The sequence below is a fragment of the Halichoerus grypus genome, chromosome 4 (genome assembly GCF_964656455.1).
Source record: "Halichoerus grypus chromosome 4, mHalGry1.hap1.1, whole genome shotgun sequence".
In the NCBI taxonomy this organism is placed as follows: domain Eukaryota; kingdom Metazoa; phylum Chordata; class Mammalia; order Carnivora; family Phocidae; genus Halichoerus; species Halichoerus grypus.
Genome location: NC_135715.1, coordinates 175445465 through 175465819, shown reverse-complemented (window position 1 = coordinate 175465819; position 20355 = coordinate 175445465).

Below are 20355 nucleotides of genomic sequence, written 5' to 3'. Positions count from 1 at the left end.
AAATACATGAAATTGAATAAAATTAAGACATAATAAATGGATACCTTAGAGGAAATATAAATGGCTTTAAACATATACAAAAATGTTCAACTTCACTTGCAATGAAAGAAAGACAAATCAAAACTACGTAAGAGACCATTTTTCACCTATGAGGTTGGCAAAGATCAAAAGCTTGATATCATTATGTAGTTGAAGGTATAGGGAAACAAACCCTTAATCATGGTTCAAAGGAATACAAATTACTACAGAGCATTCACAATTTAAATAGCACTTGGGGGGTGCCTGGGTGGCTCAGTCGTTAAGCATCTGCCTTCAGCTCAGGTCATGATCCCAGGGTCCTGGGATCGAGCCCCGCATCGGGCTCCCTGCTCAGCGGGAAGCCTGCTTCTCCCTCTCCCACTCCCCCTCTGCTTGTGTTCCCTCTCTCGCTGTGTCTGTCTCTGTCAAATAAATAAATAAAATCTTAAAAAAATAAAAATAAAAAATAAATTGCACTTACCTTATGAGCCAGTAATCCTACATGCAGGGATTTCTTCTACAAATTCTTGCACATTTGCAAAATCACAAATACGGAGTGCTATTTATTTATTTATTTATTAAGATTTTATTTATTTATTTGACAGAGAGAGAGAGAGAGACAGCAAGAGAGGGAACAGAAGCAGGGGGAGTGGGAAAGGGAGAAGCAGGCTTCCTGCCGAGCAGGGAGCCCGTTACGGGGCTCGATCCCAGGACCCTGAGCCGAAGGCAGTTGCTTAACCAACTGACCCACCCAGGTGCCCCACGGAGGGATATTTATCACAGCATTGCTTGAACAGATAAAATATTAGAAACAACATAAGTGCTCATCAGTAGGGGACTAATGAGGTAAATGATGGTTAACCATCATTCAATGACTGAAATCATTGGCATTTGCATATCATTGAAAACAATGATACAGCTCTATCGATATACTGATATACAACAATTTCTAAGATCTATTTTTTTAAAAAAGATTTTATTTATTTGACAGAGAGAGACACAGCGAGAGAGGGAACACAAGCAGGGGGAGTGGGAGAGGGAGAGGCAGGCTTCCCACTGAGCAGGGAGCCCGATGCAGGGCTCCATCCCAGGACCCTGGGATCATGACCTGAGCCCAAGGCAGACACTTAACGACTGAGCCACGCAGGTGCCCCTAAGATCTATTTTTTTAAGTAAAAAGAGTAAGAGGCAAACCAGTGTTACGGTAGGCTACCCTATAATTAAGCCAACATTTGCACATGCATAGACTGTCTCTGGAAGGATATACTAGATATTACTATTTGTAATGGTATCTGCCTCAGGAACAAAGGTGGCAGGGACACAATTCCCCAGCACACTCTCTTGGACTCTTTGAGTTATGTAATATGTACATGTAATACCTAGTTTTTTCAAGTGGCTTATTCAAAAGTCACGTAGCAAGGACGTTTTCTTTTGACCTTTCTGAAACTTGTTTCCCAAAGTGATGTCTGGCTATCTCTTATCCTGGTCACTTTGGTCCTCACTAGAGTCAAAACTTTAGTGAAAGCAATAATAATGTATTAAAATAATCAAAGCCGTATATATATGGCACCTTCTTTTTTTCTTTCTTTCCTTCTTCCTTGTTTTCTTTCTTTTCTATTTTCAGTAGGGGGGATATCTAGAAAGAAGTATGTTGGGGAAATTGTATACTTGAAGATATCCATGAATTAAGTACAAGGACAAATAATGTGAATAAAAATTGGTTGTAGCAGCGTCTGGATGGCTGTCAGTTCCGTGTCTGACTCCTGATTTCAGCTCAGGTCATGATCTCAGGGTCTTGGAGCCTGCTTAAGATTCTCTCTCTCCCTCTCCTTCTGCCCCTCCCCCTCTAAAAAAATTTGAGATGTGAAAATAGGTAAAAACTGGCCTGATTCTTCTAATTAACTCATACATTTTTTGTGATTTTGAAAACTAAAATAAACAGAAACTTTTCAAACCCCCTGAAAGCAGTGAATTTATGTTTGCACTGCTTGCCAAGGAATTAAATTGTACAGCGACAAAACATCCCCAAGGTAAAAATCACCCATAATCTCACCACATGAAAAATCAATATAAAGTAACAAAATAAAAGACACCTGCTCTGCTTCCTGTTATATTCCCTCAGAATGAAACACTGCGCAGGGTTTAGCGCATATTCTTCCAGACCTTATTCTGTATTTACAAATCTTTTTTCGCCTACAGGTAAAAGAGTCATAATGATACTTCAATGTGAATTCTTTTAAATATTATAAAGGCTCGGGGGCGCCTGGGTGGCTCAGTCGTTAAGCGTCTGCCTTCAGCTCAGGTCATGATCCCAGGGTCCTGGAATCGAGTCCCACATCGGGCTCCCTGCTCGGCGGGAAGCCTGCTTCTCCCTCTCCCCCTCCCCCTGCTTGTGTTCCCTCTCTCACTGTGTCTCTCTCTGTCAAATAAATAAATAAAATCTTAAAAAAAAAAATATTATAAAGGCTCAGGGTTTCTAAAAATATATTCTTATTGACCATTTCTATTTCTCTATGAAGTCCTTCATTATATCCTTTGATCTTTTTCCTGTCGAGTTTTTTTGTTTGTTTTTTGTTTTTGTCTTTCTTATTAGTGTGTTGGTGTTCTTTTCCTATTTAGGGAGATTAACCTTTGTCTGTTATATATTACAAGTATTTTCTTCTGGTCATCTGTTCCCTATATCTTGGTTGCATTTAAAGTATCTTTTGTTCATTTCTGTGTAGTCCAGCCTGGCATTTTTTTCCTTTTATGACCTCTCGGTTTCATATCTTGCTTGGGACTACCCCAAGATTGTTAGCAGAAAAAACTTTCATAGGGGCGCCTGGGTGGCTCAGTTGTTAAGCGTCTGCCTTCAGCTCAGGTCATGATCCCAGGGTCCTGGGATCGAGCCCCGCATTGGGCTCCCTGCTCTGTGGGAAGCCTGCCTCTCCCTCTCCCACTCCCCCTGCTTGTGTTCCCTCTCTCGCTGTGTGTCTCTCTGTCAAATAAATAAATAAATAAAATCTTTAAAAAAAAAAAAAAAGAAAGAAAAAGCTTTCATATATTTTACCTAATATTTGATAGTTTTGTTTTTTATATGCTATATATTTTTTTCACATTGAGCAATCCAATCCATCTAGAATGAATTTTTGTTTCTGGTGTGACCTAGGGTGTTAACGTATCTAATTATTCCAACATCATTAAATTAAATAACATCTAATTATTCCAACATCATTTATTATATAATAGCTTGGGAGTTTGCTGGGTGCCCCCATCTCCCATCTGGGAGCAGGATTCTTTAACTTACAAGACTTAGCAGATTTGATCTTCCATTTCACTGCAGAACATTGCTTTGGTGCCGTGTAGCTTTTTTTTTTTTTTTTTAAGATTTTATTTATTTGTCAGAGATAGAGAGCATAAGCAGGAGCAGCAGGCAGAGGGAAAAGCAGGCTCCCTGCTGAGCGGGGAGCCCGATGCGGGACTTGATCCCAGGACCTTGGGACCATGATCTGAGCCGAAGGCAGCTGTTTAACCAACTGAGCCACCCAGGCGTCCCGGTGCCGTGTAGCTTTCAGGATTATCCTCTGATATTACAATGACCACCTGCAGCTTAAGGTTACAGTTCACCCAAGGGTGACCCTCTGTCTTCACTGAGGGCCAGGAGGAGATGGGAAGGAACATACCCTTCCACGTCATGCCACTCTGCCTCTTTAGTGTTCACAAGACCAACAGAGCAGACAGCCTATGTTCCTTTAGCAAAAAAGACATTTCCAGAAGGGAACCGCTACATAGGAGAATCACACATTCTCCCTCAAGTTGCCCAAGGGTGGGCAGCTGGTGCCCTAGACCTTCATGACCCTGTGCTTCAGATGCTTCTCGAACAGCTTTCTAACTGGCTGCTCCAGAACTTGGTTTGTTCCTGGTCCCTCTTGCATTCTCTTCTTCAAGTCTCAAAGTAGAGAAACTCTACTTCCCTTCCTTAAGAAAACCCCACTTCTTTCCCAAGGAACCTGGATTCTTTTCTTCAGATTAAGGTTCTGAGTCTTAGTTTGGTAGTTTCATTCAACCCTGAGTTTCAGCCAGTGGCCCCACAGGCGCAGGGGGGTGGGCACCCAGCCGCCGGGAGATGGTGAAGGAAGACCCTCCGGTTCCTGTAGTATTCACAGTGTTCCCGCCTGTGAGCACGCGGCCGGGCAGCTGGCATCGTTCCTCTATTGGCTGACCTCTAAAAGCGAGCATCTCACCCGAGGCAAATTACTTTTCTTCCCCTTAAAGACGGTGCAGTCTAAACCGTATTGAAGCCAGAGCATTTCCTCTTAAAATTAATAGAATCAGTGAGTGTCCATTACTTTGCTGAAGAACAAACAAAGCAGCTGGTTCCTCCCCTGCCTTTCTTGGGGCCCAGGGGAACTGCCGACATCACAGGAGCTCTAGGCTAGCACTTAAGGGCTGCACTCTCAGGTGCCCAGAGGAAGGCACCTGCCTTAAACTCCTCAAGTCAACAGTTGTCCTCTCAGTGGGGGTGGGACAGCATGGCCCGTTCTTCCACACAATGCTTCCCCATAGGTTTGAAATATCACATACGTTTTTTTCTTCAGTTCGAACATGAATTTGGATCTACATCTATACTCTCCACCCCAGGTGCCAAAAACCCTGATGGCTTTAGGTGAAGCAGACCAGGCCGGAGAGCAGAGCAGGGGAGTGCTGGGAATTGGGGCAGCTACCACCCGACCCCAGCCAAGCATTGCCATGCAGGAATGCAGGCCCCATGGGGCTGGAGCTTTAGATTTTAAGCAAGAAGCCAAATCATCAGAATTTTTATGAGAATACCCCCTACAGCCTTAATAAACAAATTAATCAGTCCAAACAAAATCTGTGTGTGCCGGTTTTCACTCCCTGCTTTATGTCCCACTCTTCTCTCGGCCTGTTCCTGGGCTAGTGGAATCTCCTTTGAAATACTGCTTGTTATAGACTGAAGTGTCTGCCCCTCAAACCCGTTTGTTGAAGTCCTAACCCCCAGTACCTCAGAATGTGACTATATTTGGAAATCGGGCCTTTAAAGAGGTGATTAAGATTCAATGAGGTTGAGTGGGCCCTAAATTAATACATTTGGCATCCTTATAAGGGGATTTGGACCCAGACACACACAGAGGAGTCCAGGTGAAGGCACCTGAGCAGGACGTCTACAAGCCAAGGAGAGAGATCTTAGGGGAAAAAAACCACCCCTGCCAACACCTTGATCTCAGACTTCTGGCCTCCAGAAGAACTGAAAGAATAAATGTCTGCTCTTTAAGCCGCACAGTCTGGGTGCTTTGTAATGGCGGCCTGAGCAAACTGGTACATTGCCTCTTTCTTTTTTTTTTAAGATTTATTTATTTATTTTAGAGAGCACGTGTTTACAAGTGGGGGGCAGGGGCAGAGAGAGAGGGAGAAGCAGGCTCCCCGCTGAGCAGGGAGCTGGACAGAGGCTTGATCCCTGGACCAACCTCCCCCTCCCCCGAGATCATGTCCTGAGCCCAAGGTAGATGCTCAACTGACTGAGCCACCCAGGCACCCCAAGGGTTTGACTCTTGATACCAGCTCAGCTCAGGTCTTGATCTCAGGGTCTTGAGTTCAAGCCCCGCGTTGGGTGGGGAGCCTCCTTTAAAAAAAAAAAAGTCACGCAAGGCACAAGGCAAGTCACACAACAAACAAGATAAGAGCAGGTGTAGGACGTTAATGAATCAAAAGACTCAGTCTGAGTCGCCCCTGAGATAAGGCTTGAGATAAGGCCTCAGTCCGGTCCAGGTCCGGTCCGGGTCCCCTCTCGGCACTGACTGCTTATTGTGTTCAAGCCGGCAAGGATCTCGGTTCTGTTCAGAGATCAATTGGGCAGAGCCGTTGGCAGCAGCTACCTTTCTGAAGTGGTCAGACGCAGAGGGCTCAGTGTCCAGAGAGTCTGACCGTTTGCTGCAAAATCCTCCCTTTTACAGGGGATTTAGTCAGTGTCGGGCGTTTGCAGATCTGCTCTCTTTCTGCTGGTTATTGTTCTGGGTGCGTCGTCAGCAGGTGCTGCTCTCGGTGGTAACCTGGTCTGAACCGCAGTGCCCCCAGCTGCCTGCACCATTGCTTGACATGAGGGACTCCATCTTGCTTTCTGCAGCGCTCCGTACTGACTTCCTTTCACTAGACCTCTTCGCCGTTGCCTCCCCTTCTGCCACCTGAGGTAACCCGTCTGCTCTTCGGAGCAGGAATTCTGGCTCTCTGTAACCAAATATGTTTTTTTCTAAATATTTCATCACACATCTAAACCTGAAATTTTTGGGGGGGAGGGGGGATTGGTTAGCCCGGTGATGGGTATTAAGGAGGGCACGTACTTCATGGAGCACTGGGTGTTATACGAAAACAATGGATTGTGGATCACTACATCAAAAACTAATGATGTATTGTATGGTGACTAACATAACATAATAAAATTAAAAATAAAATAAAATAAAAAAATAAAATTAGAAAAAAATAATAAACCTGAAATTTTTTGCAAACAAATAAATGACTATTTTCTTCTCTGCTGTGTTGGTCTTTCCCAAAAAGGAATGAGATGAAACATTTCAGCCACTGCTCCCTTAATGGGGGAGGGCCACCCATGCAAAGGGAGCCCCTGGGAGTGTTGCTATATTCTGACCCTTGAATGGGGCTCCCTACCCTGATACAAAAGAATTTATTGAAACAAGAGGCAGCTTGATATGGTGAAAAGAGCAAGGGTTGTATTAAAATGCTCACAACGTTTCATTAAGAAGAAACAAAAACAAGTTACAAAACCATTTCAACAGTTCATCTCTCCCTCCCTCTCTCTCTCTCACACACACACACAAAATTGGAAATACACACACGAAAATTAATAATGGTGGTAAATTATATGTGACTTTTATTCTTTATACTTTTCTGTATGTTGTCTTAATTTTTTAAATGAATTTCTTTGTAATAAGATAAAAAGATTCATGGCAGTAGAGTATATGGGCTGTAATGGACGCACAGTCCTGGCTTTGTTACTTACTAGCTATGAGACTCTGGGCAAGTTACATAACCCCTTGAATAAGTCTCAGTTCTCAACAATTAAATAAGACTAATGCATACCAAAGTTACAGGGCTGTTGTGAGGATGAAAGATAATATAAGTAAAGTTCATCACTCAATTAATGATTATCACTATTGTAATTTACCAGGGTGTCCTATTTAATCTATAACCAGGGCTCTGTTCACAATGGATAGAAAGTATTGATTCAGGAGGCTTGGGGGAGGGCCTGAATTCTCCATCTCTAACAAGCTCCTAGGTAATGACAAGACCTCTGGCCCATAGACCACATTTTGAGTAGTAGGTCCAGAGTGATGAAGCCACCGAGGGAAAAGAATGTATAGCTGAGGGGCGCCTGGGTGGCTCAGTTGTTAAGCATCTGCCTTCGGCTCAGGTCATGATCCCAAGGTCCTGGGATCGAGCCCCGCATCGGACTCCCTGCTCCACGGGAAGCCTGCTTCTCCCTCTCCCACTCCCCCTGCTTGTGTTCCCTCTCTCGCTGTCTCTCTCACTGTCAAATAAATAGTTTTAAAAAAAAATCTAAAAAAAAAAAAGAATGTATAGCTGATCACTACAGGTATTTTCATGCTGGGAGCATTCGGAAATTCTGGGAACAGATGGGAGGTTGAAAGTCCAGGCTTTAATTTCAAGGAGAGTCACTCAGGCGGGAGAGAGAAACTAGAAAGAATGTTGGCAGAACTTAGAGGAGACTTCCAGCACGCAGCCAGTTTCTACCTCTGGACATTTGCCAGATTCTAGGGTTGCAAAGTGAGAGATTGGAAAGCTAAGAAGAAAAGCCTCCAAAAAGCGGAGTGTTGCTTTCAGCAGTTTTGCAATATATGTAGAATTAAAATGTAATTTTATTATTTATTTATTTATTTATTTATTTATTTAATAGAGAGAGAGAGACAGCATGAGGGGGAACACAAGTAGGGGGAGTGGGAGAGGGAGAAGCAGGCTTCCGGCTGAGCAGGGAGCCCGATGTGGGGCTCGATCCCAGGACCCCAGGATCATGACCTGAGCTGAAGGCAGTCGCTTAACCAACTGAGCCACCCAGGCGCCCCTAAAATGTAATTTTAAATAAGGGGTTCTGCTCACCTAATTCCAACGTGTCTGGGGGGTGCGGGGAGACACCACCACATGGTGCTGGGACACCAGCTGGGTGTTCTACAGCTCAGCTCCATTCTGACACTATGGACCTGGAGACAGCATCAGATTCTGCAGGTGAGGGGCTCGGTCCCACAAGACTGCTGCCCACCCCCGCAGATGCCGATCTCGAGCCCAGGTGATCTGTGCTTCGGACCACCCAGCTGCAGTTTGGAGGTTCCCGTGACCTCTTCCTTAGACTTCTGATGCCCGCCACAAGGGCAGGTGGTTATTTAGACTTCTGACCAACTAGCTCTAAATCAGAGGGTCCCAGGTTTTTGACTTTGATTAATTTGCTAGAGCAGTTCCCAGAACTCAGGAAAACCAATTATTCACTAGATTGCTGGTTTATTACAAAGAATTTTAAAGGAGATAAACCAACCACCAGATGAAGAGAAACATAGGACAATATCCAGAACAAAGGAGCTTCTGTCCCCATGGACTTTGGGCCCAGGATGGTGGCATGTGGAAGCCTTCTGGTTCCCCAGACTGGAAGCTCTCTGAACCCCATCCTTTGGGTTTTTTATGGAGGCTTCATTACAGAGGCATGTTGATTAAATCATTGGCCGTTGGTGACTGATTCAGCCTCCAGCCCCTCTCCCCTCCCTGGAAATCAGGGCTCGGGACTGAAAGTTCCAATCCTCTATTCATGGTTGGCTCCCCTGGCAACTAGCCCCCATTCTTAGGTGCTTTCCAAAAGTCACCTTATGAGTGTAAACCCAGTTGGGGTGGAAAGGGGCTCGTTAGAAACCACAAGACACACATTGCACATTTATGGCTCTGGAGTGATTTCAGGAACTGAGCATGAGAGAGCAAATTTTTTTTTAAAAAGATGTTATTTATTTATTTGACAGAGAGAGAGACAGCAAGAGAGGGAACATAAGCAGGGGGAGTAGGAGAGGGAGAAGCAGACTTCCTGCCGAGCAGGGAGCCTGATGCAGTGCTCGATCCCAGGACCCTGGGATCATGACCCGAGCCGAGGGCAGATGCTTAATGACTGAGCCACCCAGGTGCCCCGGGAGAGCAAATATTACAGCAAAAGATTCTCCCATTGCTCTTATTGCTCAGGAAATTCCTAGGGTCTTGAGAGCTGTAAGCTAGGAACCATCAATGAAGACCAAATGTATATGAGAAATATATATTGGTCATCTGCATGACCGGCTATATATATCTCATAAATCACAATGTCACAATAATAATAAAAAAGGCAGGAAGGGGTAAATGGAGCTCATGTGTTCTAACATGCTAGCATTATGCATTAAAACCAATCATTTGGGGGCTCCTGGGTGGCTCAGTCGTTAAGCGTCTGCCTTCGACTCAGGTCATGATCACAGGGTCCTGGGATCGAGCCCCACATCGGGCTCCCTGCTCTGCAGGAAGCCTGCTTCTCCCTCTCCCACTCCCCCTGCTTGTGTTCCCTCTCTCGCTGTGTCTCTCTCCATCAAATAAATAAATAAAATCTCTTAAAAAAAAAAATAAAACCAATCATTTGTATTAGACTTCTGCTATTGCTGCATAACAAACTGTCCAAATAATTAGCGACATAAAATGACAATGGCTGCATTATGGGTACGGATTCTGTGAGTCAGGAGAATCTGGAGTGGGCACAGTGGGAATGGCTTGTTTCTGTTCTATGGTGTCTGAGACCTCAGTCTGAAAGATGCAAAGGCTGAGGGCTGCAAGAATCTGGAAGTGCCTGATGACTCAGGGGTAAGGATTGTCGTCCAGAGTGTCCTCACATGGTTTTGTTTGTGGCCTTGGCTTCCCCGTAGCAAAGCAGCTTCAGAGTACATGGCAGCTCAGGGCTGCAAGCATGAAGGTTCCAAAGAACAAGACAGAAGCAGCCTGATCTGTGATTACCCTGCTTCAGAAGCAACACCACATCACTTCTGCCTTACTCTGTAGTCAGAGCGGTTACATGCTCTCCCAGATCCAAGGCGAGAGAAATCAGACTCCAATTCCTAATGGAAGAATGGCAAGATCAGTTGTAGGATTACATGAGTTTCCAAAGAAATTACGGCAGTCCCCTTTGGAAAAAAAACCTCCCACATGAGCCATCTGTTTGGGGTGATGAAATATTTGGCAGCAGGTAGTGATAATGGTTATGTAACAAAGTGCATGTCGTTCATGCTACTGAGTTGTACATTTAAAACAGTTAAAATGGCCAATTTTATGGCATATATATTTTGCCACCATAAAAAAATCATAGAGGAAGGAAAGGAAGGAAGAAAGAAGGGAAGAGAGGGAGAGAAAGAAGGAAAGGAAAGAAGGAGAGAAAGAGACCCAGACCAGCCCAGCGCTGAAGTCAGGTAGGAGCTAGGTGGGAAATTAGGCATGACACTCCACAGAGTAAAGCTGCATTCTATGTCCATGCTCCTACCTGTGCATATAATTTATACCCCCAAGATTCCTCAATCTAGAAGCTTGTTAGAGCGTTTGCAGATTGTTTGAAGGATAGTAGAGGGTTCGGCTGGACCCATGATAAAGTGTACTCACTAGAGTAAATGAGAGGTTAAAAATAAAATCAAAGGACAAACTTGCATTTCCAAACCCACAATTTCAACAGAAGGTTTATGAGACCAACCTTGGAAGACTAACTTATAATTCCAACAACATTACTGAGTTTCTCAAATTCATGTTTAATGAACAGTGGCACTGAGCTGGGAGCAAATGGCGTGGGTTGGAAAGATCACCAGCGTAGTCTCTGGGAGGTGCAACGCCTGAATGATATTTTGTGGATAATTGTGTAACAAGGATGCAGTAATGCTACCAAACAATGGGCACATTGTCTGTTCAAAATGAGGAAGTAAACAGTTTCTAGGGCTGTCATCACATATTTGGTTTTTGGCTTTTAGCTGGGTTTTTTGTTTTTTGTTTTGAAATCTGATGTCTGATCTTATTTATTTGCTACTCTTAGAAAAATCTCATTTTTGATTGGACTCAGAGGTAGAAGCTCTCAGAGAGGATACCCCCGTCTCTTGGCAATCTGTGCCTGGTGCTTTTCTTTGGCCTCCTTCATTCTCTTGGCCGAAGGCTGCGCATATTCCGCACCCTCTTCCTTATTTTTCTCCGTACGCTGTTTCTGCAGAGCGATTCGCCGACATTTGGGTTCGAGGACACACGGAGTACCAAGACGCTGAATCTTGGGCGCTTTGGTTCTAGGTTTCCTACCTCCTTTGTTTAGGGGCTTTCTCACAACATACGGGCGGACATCATCTTCTTCAGAGAGACTGAAAAATTTGCGGATTCTGCTAGCTCTTTGGGGCCCCAGGCGACGAGGCACAGTCATAGCAGTGAGCCCAGGAATATCCTTCTCCACTGTTTTTTTTTTTAACAATGACCAAGCTGAGAAGCCTGAGATCGGCGTCCACAATGCAACCCTGAACAGATTTGCGCTTTCTCTCTCCAGTCCTCCTTGGTCTGTAGTGGGAATGCCCCTTACCCAGCAGCAGGCGGACACGGCCATGGGTCAAGAGCACCTGCTTTGTGGGGAAGCCTTGTTTGTTATCGCCACCCTTGCTCCAGACCACGAAACTTGCCATTCTTCACCCAGAACATTGGCAGCAACATCTGTGGCCATGCGCTTCTCCTAAAAGGTACGAAGTCTGTGTTCCTCATCCACTTCAGTGAGTCTCTGGCAGCCAGTAGCTGGAAAGAGATGTTCTGTTTCATCCTAAAGCAGCCTACCGCCTCCCAGGTGCCACGAAAAAGAGTTGCCATCACATGTTCTAAACACTTAGGGGGATGTTTGATTTTATAACTTTATCCTGGATTCATCTGCTGCTAAATGGAACACAAGCAAGATAGAGGAGAAAATAGAAATGGAATGTGTAGGGGCCCAGGGCAGGCTGCCCCAAGATGGGCCACTTTGGCATGAAGATTATTTCGAGCTGAAGGCAGTTAAGATCCTGAGGGCTCAGTAGAAACTTTGGCCCTTTCCTTAACTAGTTAGAAGAATTTAAATTGGGGATCTTTCCCAAAATAATGGTTATTACCAGAGATAAGTTTTATCTGAGTGACCTATCTGTACGGCGGGGAAAACATCCAATTACCAACATTCCTGCCCTGTGAATTGCATTCCTTCCCTCTGAAGTCCCAGACCCCAACCCCTTTCTCCTTAGGTCAGGATGACATATATCCCTCATTTTGCCTGTCTTTAGAATTTCCATGTCTGTTTGGATTCCCTGTATGTACCCTGTTAGATTTTATTTTCTCTGTCTCATGTCAATTTGATTCTCAGTCCAGCTGGAAGGACCTTGAAGGGGATGGGATAGTATGGCTCCCCGACAAATGGTACACCTGATTCCACTTCTGTGATGTTCTCACCCATGTCTTCCCTCACATTTGTATAACTGGGGAGTTGGATGCCAAAATCTAGACAAAGTAAAAATCTCTATTCAACTTTACAGTTACTTAATGAATATTTATTGAGGGACCACATGGAAAGTCACCATCTCCAAAGATGGGAAATAAATTATTTCAACCATGTAGATTTTAAATTCTGTTAGGTGGGATTAGAACAGACTTTAGGACTAATTTTTCTCCACTATCAAGGTGATACCCTTCTGAATGTTCAATCTGATGTCCCATGAATTATACATTTTTTCCTACTTTGTGGGGAACATAATCTATTCCTGTCCCTATATGAGTTCTGAGGATTATTCCTTTAGGTGGGTTTTCCCCCCAGGCTTGGGTGGTTTCTTCTCACACATGCGCTGATCAGAATTGAGCTGATGTCTCAAAAGGGACCCTCTGTAGATCTCCTGAGCATTCTCCCTGTCCCTCTTTCTGTGCGGAGCTCTCTTCTTTGGGAATTCACCTAAGAATTCCTGGCATCCCCGACTCCTAGTTCTCCTTCTTCAGCTCAGGGGCTCTACCAAGCTCCACTTGAGGTCCAGTTCCCTGAGCTTTGGCCTAGAGACTCTCTCCAGGTAGTGAGCTGGGGCAACCACAAGGATCGTATTTTTTGTTCCCCATCTCTCAGGTCACTGTCCTATGCTGCCTGAGGTCCAGTGTCTGAAAATCATTGTTTCATATTTTGTCCATTTTTTAGTTGTTTCATGCAGGAGGGCAAATCTAGTCCCTGCTACTTCATTTTGGCTGGAAACAATCACATAGATTTTAAATTAGAAAATATTCTTTATTGCTTACAAATTGCTCTTGACTCCCAACATGTTATCTTTTATACTGAGGACTTGGTTTACCATCTTCAATATTAGGGGAGAGGGTTGTCCAGATAGGTGTCAGATGGGGGCTAGCAATTCTTTTTAATGATACTACAGGTATTTCTGTAGAATTAATTAGCTACAGGTTGATTGCTATGATGGATAGCACTGGTCTTGAATTTGGCTTCTCATATAAATAAAATAAAATCTAATTTGCAGTTTGAGCTTCCAGACTCCATTTTATGAAGTCTCTTCTCTTTTTTCACAGCTGCATCTCTGGGGTACATCGTGGGATAAACTTTAGGATAGGTAATCACTAAGAGATCTGTAAGTGTAAATGCAGGCCATTTTATTCTAGAGTAAATGGAAGCCACTTTATTTAGAGTAGTATGAATAAAATAGATTTAAAAAAAAAAAAGATTTTATTTTAGAGAGAGAGAGTGCGCACACACGTGAACCTGGGGAGGAACAGAGGGGAAGGGAGACAGAGAGAATCTTCAGCGGACTCCATGCTGAGCGCAGAGCCTGATTCGGGGCTCGATCCCTCGACCCTGAGATCATAACCTGAGCCAAAACCAAGAGTCGACTGTGCCACCCAAGTGCTCCTAAAATATATCTTGAGACAAAAGAAAAGGAAAGAAAAAGAAAACCCACAAATTTGGGGATGTGCCACAAGTCGTCGAATAATGTTGGAAACTCCTTTTGACAACTGGCAGAAGTTTTTATTTGGCCATGTACTGTCTATTTCATCGTTTTCAGTGACGGAAAATGTGTAGGAAACACCTTTTTTTTTTAAATAATTTTTTTATTATGTTATGTTAGTCACCATCCAGTACATCATCAGTTTTTGATGTAGTGGAAATACCTTATATGGGGGGAAAAACCCACTAAAAATCATTTCTAAATCATTTAATTATTACTTTATAACTGTTAGGGTACATCTGACCGTATGATTAAATCACTGTCACATTTGTCGATCTTCTAATATTTTTGACTCTTTTTTTGGCTTCACCGTCCCTCCTTCCTTCAGGCCAGGTCTTCCCATCGATTTCTGAAGTCTGTAACTGCTACAAGGCACTGAGAAACTGGGCAGTACATGCATTCATTGATTCATTCAATAACCTTGCACAAGTCATCCAACCTCTTTGAACCTCATTTTTCCTATCTGAAAAATAGAGATAATAATCATACCAATATTGAAGGAATTTTTTGATAAGAGTAAGTGTGTGAGTGTGCTTGCATGTGCACGCTCATTTGTGTCTACTCCAAGAACAATGCCTGAGTCAAAATGGAAACCCAGTAAGCGATAGCTACTATTTATTTTGCTCAAACATCCACTCTCTGGGAAGAAGTATACATATTAATAAAATGTCTGTAATACCTCTTCCAGTGACTGATTGCTCTTCTGAAATATATCATGATGAGATTTTCAATGTCCGAGACTTCATCTATTAATAGCACAACCCATAAGAAAGGTCATTTGTTGAGGCTAGAGAGGAATTGCAAAAAAAACCAAAAAAAACTGTCTTTCATCTCCACGGATTTGGAATTTTTCCCATCTAATAGAGGCAACAGAATCAGTGATATTTATCTCAGCTAAAGTCTCAGATATGATTGCTGAGATACTTGGCACTTACCAAGCCCATGGTCCTGATTTTGAATCAATTCCCCAACAAGAGAGTTGACTTAAAATTTGTATTCCTCTGCCAAAGAGCATTCAGATTTGGGTTGTCTGGTTTCAAGGGAACTATCTTTCAAATTTGAAATATATCATGCACTGATGATATTATGACTAATGGGTGCAGGGATTCATTCACCTTGCATATGTAAGTTCACTTTGCTAGTATTAAAATTGTCACCTGCCAACCTGGAGTGGCCTGCTTCTTTCTTCAGTCTCTCCCTGCCCTCTGCATATGGGGCCTGGTTTCAGATTACACCAGGAAAACTCCTGAGAGGGTTGTGAACCTACATATGCATACGATGGAATATTATTTGGCCATAAAAAGGAATGATGTACTGACACATGCTACGGAGTGGATGAACTTTGAAAATATACTAGTGAAAGAAGCCAGACACAAAAGATCACAAACTGTAGGATTCCATTTACATGAAATATCCACAATAGTAAATCTACAGAAACAGCAAACAGGAAGTGAGGTGGGGGAGTAGGGGTGCTGGGGTTTCCTTTCAGATGGATGAGAATGTCTTGGAACTAGAGAGTGATGGTGGTCACACAACATTGTGAATGTATTAAATGCCTCTGAATTGTTCACTTTAAAACAGTTATTTTTGGGGCGCCTGAGTGGATCAGTTGCTTAAGCAGCTGACTCTTGATTTTGGCTCAGGTCATGATCTTGGAGTCCTGAAATCAAGCCCCACGTCAGGCTCTGCACTCAGTGGGGAGTCTGCTTGAGGATTCTCTCTCTCTCTCCCTCTGCCCCTCCCCCTACTTGTACTTTCTCTAATAATTCTTTTAAAAAAAAGTTAATTTTATGTCAATGTCACCCCAATTTCTAAAAAAAAAGTGCTATCTTAAAATTAATGCACAGGTTTTAAGTGCACAACTTGATGAGTTTTAACTAGTGCATTACATGTGTAAACAAGACCCCTATCAAGAATAGAGCATTGCCATCACTCCAGAAAGTTCCCTGGTACCCCTTTTCCTACCACACTATTAACTCCCCACAGGTTATTTTCCTCTGTTCTTGAACTCCACGAGTTGCACTGTGTGTACTCTTTTGCATCTGGCTTCTTTTATGCAACATAATTTTTTTGAGATTCATGTTGTTGAATAAATCAGTAGTTTCTTTCTTTTTATTGCTGAATAGCAATACTTCAGACCAGCTTATCTGATCTTCTATTGAGAGACATTTGGGTTGTTTCCAACTCTTTATTATGATGAAGAAAGATGCAACAAACGTTTTTGATGAGCATATTGTTTTATTGGGGGGGACTATCTAGGACTGGAAATGCTGAATCGAAGGTAGATATATAACTCACAAGAAACTGCTGGTGTCCCATAGCAGTTGTACCATTTATACTCACACACATCAGATGTGAAAGCCCCAATTGTATAACCTCTCCAACATTTGGTCTTGATGGCCTTTTAAATTTTAATTATTCTAGTGTTATCTCATTGTCTTTAATTTGTATATGCATGATGAAATGGTATCTCCTTGTCCTTTTTAGAAAGTCAGCTTCATATACTTACATACGATAAAACTCTCCCATCTGGAGTGTATAATTCGACTACTTTCAACAAATGTACAGTCATGCAACCACTACCACAATCAAGATACAGAGTATTTCCAACGCACCCCTGAACTGTCAATCCCCACCCTCATCTACAGTCTCTGGCAACCACTGATATGCTTTCTGTCACTACAGTTTGCCTTTTCTAGAATGTTACATAAGTGGAATCATAACGTACATAGTTCTGGTGCGCCTGGGTGGCTCAGTGGGTTGGGGGGCTACCTTAGGCTCAGGTCATGATTCTGGAGTCCTGGGATCAAGCTCTGCGTCAGGCTCCCCACTCAGAGGAGAGTCTGCTTCTTCCTGTGACCCTCCCCCCCTCTTGGGCTCTCTCACTCTCTCTCTCTCTCAAATAAATAAAGTCTTTAAAAAAAATAATGTACATAGTTTTTTGTTTCTGGCTTCTTTGATTTAGCACAATACTCTTGAGATTCATCCATATTATTGCATGTATCAGTTGATTTTTTTTTTTTTTTTGAGAGAGAGAGATTGAGAGAAAGAGAGAGAACGTGAGTGCACATGCCAGGGCAGGGGGCCAGGGGGAGGCAGAGGGAGAGAGAGAATCCTAAGTAGGCTCCACACCCAGCACCGAGCCAATGCAGGGCTCGATCTCGGGACCCTGAGATCATGACCTGAGCCAAAGTCAGGACTCAGACACTGAACTGACTGAGCCACCCAGACCACCCAGGAGCCCCAGTTTATTCCTTTTTTATTCCTAAGTAGTATTGAACAGATATATCACAATTTATTTTTCAGTAGGTGTTGGATATTTGGGTTGTTTCCAAGTGTTTGCTCTATGAATAAAGCTGCTATGAACATTTGCATGCAGGACTGAATTGTTGGGTCATATGCTAAGAGTATGTTTCACTTTACGGGAATCTACCAAGCTGTTTTCCAATGTACCATTTTGCATTCCCACAAGCAACGTATGCATTCCAGTTGCTCTGCATCCACGCTGACGCGTGGTATTTTCAGCCTTTTTCATGTGAGCTATCCTACCACGTAAGTGGTGTCTCCTTGTAGTTTTTCTTGTACTTTGGTTTTCTTTTGTTTTGCCCTTTTCCCACCCCCACCCCCTATGTCAAGGGCTGCCTTTCAATAGATCCCGATGAGGGAATTGCTCAGCTACATAGCAACCCAGACCCAGAAGCAGGTCCTCTACAAACAGTTCAACACCAGGTTCTCCTTGAATGTGCCTTGCATGGCATGCGAGGACAAGGCTCCCTTTCTAGCCACACCCGTGTCTGGAGGAGCGGCTCTCTGCTCAGGACGCCGTCCAGGGTGCACCTGCAGCAGGCACCCGGGAGAACAGGTGGAGGCCCAGCCATGCTGCCCTATCATTTGGCCTCAATAACATTCGTAGAGGTTCAGTCATATTCGTAGATGGTAGCTTCGCCCCATTGGCTCATTGAAGAACATACACCAAATCTCTGAACCTGCATCATTATAGTTTTTTTTTTTTTTTAAGATTTTATTTATTTATTTGACACACACACACAGAGAGCACAAGTAGGCAGAATGGTAGACAGAGGGAGAGAGAGAGAAGCAGGCTTCCCGCTGAGCAGGGAGCCCGATGTGGGACTCGATCCCAGGACCCTGGGATCATGACCTGAGCGGAAGGCAGATGCTTAAGGACTGAGCCACCCAGGTGCCCCCCACTTTTTTAAAGTTTTATTTAAGTAATCTCTACATCCAACATGGGGTTTTAATTCACAACCTGGAGATCAAAAGTCACATGCTCTTCTGAGCCAGCCAGGAGCCCCTAGAATCTATTTTAAATCTGAACTGTATGTTAGCAGACACTTTGCCTAATTTTTTCCATACATCCTCCCCCCCTCCCCATTTAACCCTCATAACTAGCCAGTGAAGTATGGTTTGGTCTCCCCACTTCACTAATTGAAGCGTGAAGAGAAAAGAGCTTTTCAAATTGTGTTAGCTTTTCCAGTGACAGTCCCTAGCATTCTGTGTCCAAGTCCATTATAATAAAGGCACAAATGGGTTTTTTGAAAACAACTATTGATCCTTCTCGTGTGCTTTCATCTATGTAAGAAATCTGCCAAGAGCAACATATGATTGCTTGCAGCTTTCATTGCTCCGAAGCTGATGAAAGGTCATGTCAAAAGAGTATCTATTGATCCCTGGACATTAACGAGGATGAAAACTCTGCTGGGGGTGGGGGGCGGGGTCCAAAGGCCAAGAAGGTTTGAGAGGCTGGATCAGAATCACAAGTGGCATGAGATAGAGGTCCCTCAGCTACACATCTCTGAAAAGTCTCAAAGCAGTTGGGGGATTCAACCAGTAAGTACACAGCTTAATCTTAGGTCTTAAAGGACAAATCCAGAGGAAACGAGAAGGGGAGGTCCCCCAGCTGCCTTTGGTGCCCCCCCTTATTTAACTAATTCAGCTGACAGGACGTGGAAGTACCTACCATGTGCTGGGTTATCCACCTTCTTCACTGGCCCAGGGCTGGATGGACTCAGGGGGCAGCCCGGTGTGTCGTTCAGCCATGGTGAGAGGGATAGTCGCCCTCAACGAATAGCCTAAGAGCTTAAGAATGCACCTGTAACAACTGTCCTTGGCACAGCTGTTGGGTCTGTGCATGTTCTTGGCTCCAGCTCCAGTTCAAGGTCTCCTGCTTTCTGGACCCTGCTCCTCCCCCTTCCAGCCACCAGGTCCCCAGTGCTCCCCTGCTCTCCCTTTTCTATCAACGTTTCTCTTGGGATAGGGCTGAATAATTTCATTCAATTCACATACTTGCAATGCTTAATGTGTTTCCTCTCCCAGGGAATTTATATTCTGTAAAATATTTCATTTATTTGATGGAGATCGAGAGAGCACAAGCAGGGGGAGCGGCAGGCAGAGGGAGAGAGAGAGAAGCAGGCTTCCCGCTGAGCAGGGAGCCCGATGCTGGGCTCGATCCCAGGACCCTGGGATCATGACCTGAGCCAAAGGCAGACATTTAACCAACTGAGCCACCCAGGTGCCCCAAATATTCTGTAAAATATTAACCAAAGAAACCCTCAATGAAGAGTAAAACAGTAGAATGAATAATGCTGGTAGTGTTTGTGTGGGGGTAATGAGGTATATAAAGCCTGTTCTGGCCTTCCTCACCTCTAAAATGTCTCAGCTGCTTCACTTCCCCTGTGGAAAGGGCTTTACGTTTCTTGCCTGCCTCCCCCTAGCCAAGGAACAGGGCTTGGACAGCAAATGGAGAAAGGAGTGACCGTGTTATGTATTAAGTTCCCTTTACGTCCTAAGTACTTTTACTATGTCTTGCTTAATTTTCACAGCCCTGCAATGTAGGTATTATTTTCATGTTATTTAAAACACGTGACTTTAGGGGTGCCTGGGTAGCTCAGTCGCTTGGGCGTCCAACTCTTGGTTTCAGCTCGGGTAGTGATCTTGGGGTGGTGGGATTGAGCCCTGCATCAGGCTCCACGCTCAGTGCGGAGTCTGCTTGAGATTCTCTCCCTCTCCTTCCTGCCCCTTGTTCATGCGTGTGTGCTCAAATAAATAAATAAATAAAACCTTAAAACAAAACACTGGACTTTAAAAAGTTAGATGACATGCCCAAGGTCACACAGCAGAACTGAGATTAGAATCCAAGGTCAGACTACAAGGTCCATGTGCTCTTCCTATCACGACACCACCTCTTCATCAGTATGCATTCTAAATTAGTTTCTGATCAATCCTGAGTGAATCTGAAGTGAACAGGAATAGTGACCACCCTCCATGCCCCCACCCC